The 2,082-nt window shown below is 46.6% G+C and overlaps 1 pseudogene; it reads left to right on the top strand.

Annotated features, from left to right (window-relative positions):
- Positions 1-294: 294 nt before the first annotated feature.
- LOC147963845 (uncharacterized) lies at positions 295-1,875 on the top strand (annotated as a pseudogene).
- Positions 1,876-2,082: the final 207 nt, after the last annotated feature.

Here is a 2,082-nt window from a genome sequence, read left to right as displayed (position 1 = left end):
AACCCACCTGGGGGCCCTGGTGCGCCTAGGTGGGTTGTGCCCACCTGGTGGCCCCCTCTGGTAGTTATTTGCTCCAGTAATTTCTATATATTCCAAAAAAATCTCCGTGAAGTTTCAGCTCATTTGGAGTTGTGCAGAATAGTTAGCCTGACGAACCTTTTTTAAGTCCAGATTTCCAGCTGCCAGAATTCTCCCTCTTTGTATATACCTTGCATATTATGAGGGAAAAGGCATTAGAATTACTCCAAAAAGCATTATTATGGATAAAAACATTATAAATAACAGTAAGAAAACATGATGCAAAATGGACGTATCACTGGTGCATATAACTCCATTGACCGCGCTTCGCACACGCGTCTTCCCTTGGTGCTTGGTGCTTGTCTGCACATAGCCTCGTCTCATCCACCGGCCTTTGCGGACGCTACCGGTCATGCTACACCGCCACATCTAGCGGCTTCCACAGGTGGTGGTGGCCACTCCTGTCCTTGTGCTACTGCGACGACCACTTCAGCTATATACTTCACCGAGCATGAGATTGTGCGACTTAGTAGTCAGCTGACTGCCTTCGACTCTTCTTTGTCGGGTGCAACTACGTTGACCTCTTCAGTTGAGCCCCTGACTGAGCAGGGGATTATGCGTCTTCGTTGCCTACTAGTCGTGTCCTCTGGTTCTTCACCGATGGGTTCTACTGGTTCTGCTACTGACTTTTGGCATTGTGAGACCACCTTCAACAGGTACATATCCATGGATTCTTGATACCAGAGCATCTTTTCATATGACTCATGATTCATCTACCTTGTCTCCTGTTCGTGCACTCGATTCTCCTTTTCATGTTCTTACTGCTGATGGTACCTCCCTCCCGGTTAATGGTCGAGGCATTCTTAGCACCTCATCTTTTCATGTTCCTGATGTTGCTCATGTTCCTCGACTTATGCAACTCCTTTTTGGTCTTGGTGCTGGCCCCCGGCGCCATGACTCTCAGGGTCTCTGGGAGCTTTACTGGCTTCACCTCCCCTCCACTTCTACCACCACTAGTCTCTCCGCCTTTTGTTGCCTTGTCTACCAGCTATTTGTTAGGTCATTCTACATGGTTAAGACTCACTCCGATGATTCTCTTGAGTGTTACAAAGCTCGTCTTGTGGCTCATGGCTTTCAATAGGGGCATGGTTGTAATTACAATGAGACTTTTGCTCTCTTGGCCCATATGACCACTATTCGTACACTTCTTGTTGTGGCCTCTGTTTTTCACTAGTCTATATCTCAGCGTGATGTTAAGAATGCCTTTCTCAATGGCGAGCTACATGAGGTGTACATGCAGCCCCCACCTGGGTGTTCTGTTCCTGATGGCATGGTATGCCGTCTTTGTCGCTCCCTCTATGGCCTTAAGCAAGCCCCTCATGCCTGGTTTGAGCATTTTGCCTCTGTGGTGATTGTCGCTGGTTTTTCAGTAGTGCTCATGATCTAGCGTTGTTTGTCCACCTTCCAACTCATGGTCGGATTCTTCTTCTCTATGTCGATGACATGATCATCACTAGCGATGACCCCGAGTATATTGCCTTTGTGAAGGCCCGTCTTAGTGAGCAGTTTCTTATGTCTGATCTTGGCTCTCTTCGCTACTTTATTTGGATCAAAGTCTCTTATACCTCTAATGCCTTTTTTATTTCCCAGGAAAAGTATATCCAGGATCTTCTTGCTCGTGCTGCTCTTATTGATGAGCGCATTGTTGAGACTCCCATGAAGCTCAATGTTCACCTTCGTGATACTGATGGTGACACCTTGTCTGATCCGACGCGTTATCATCATCTTGTTGGTAGTGTTGTCTATCTAGCTGTCGCTCGTCTGGATATCTCTTATCTGGTCCATATTCTAAGTTAGTTTTTTCTGCTCCTAGTTTGGTTCACTATAGTCATCTCCTTTGTGTTCTTCGATATCTTCGGGGCACGATCTCTCACCGTTTGTTTTTTTCCTTGCTCCAGTTCCTTACAACTTCAGGCCTATTCGGATGCTACGTGGGCTAGTGATCCCTCATATCGCCGTTCACTTTCTGCTTGCTGTGTTTTTCTTGGTGGCTTTCTTATTGTC

The sequence above is a fragment of the Triticum urartu genome, chromosome 6A (genome assembly GCF_056163025.1).
Source record: "Triticum urartu cultivar PI428250 chromosome 6A, HENAU_Tu73, whole genome shotgun sequence".
Lineage (NCBI taxonomy): Eukaryota > Viridiplantae > Streptophyta > Magnoliopsida > Poales > Poaceae > Triticum > Triticum urartu.
The sequence above is the reverse complement of the archived record's forward strand: the minus strand, read 5'-3'. Positions and strand labels throughout refer to the sequence as shown.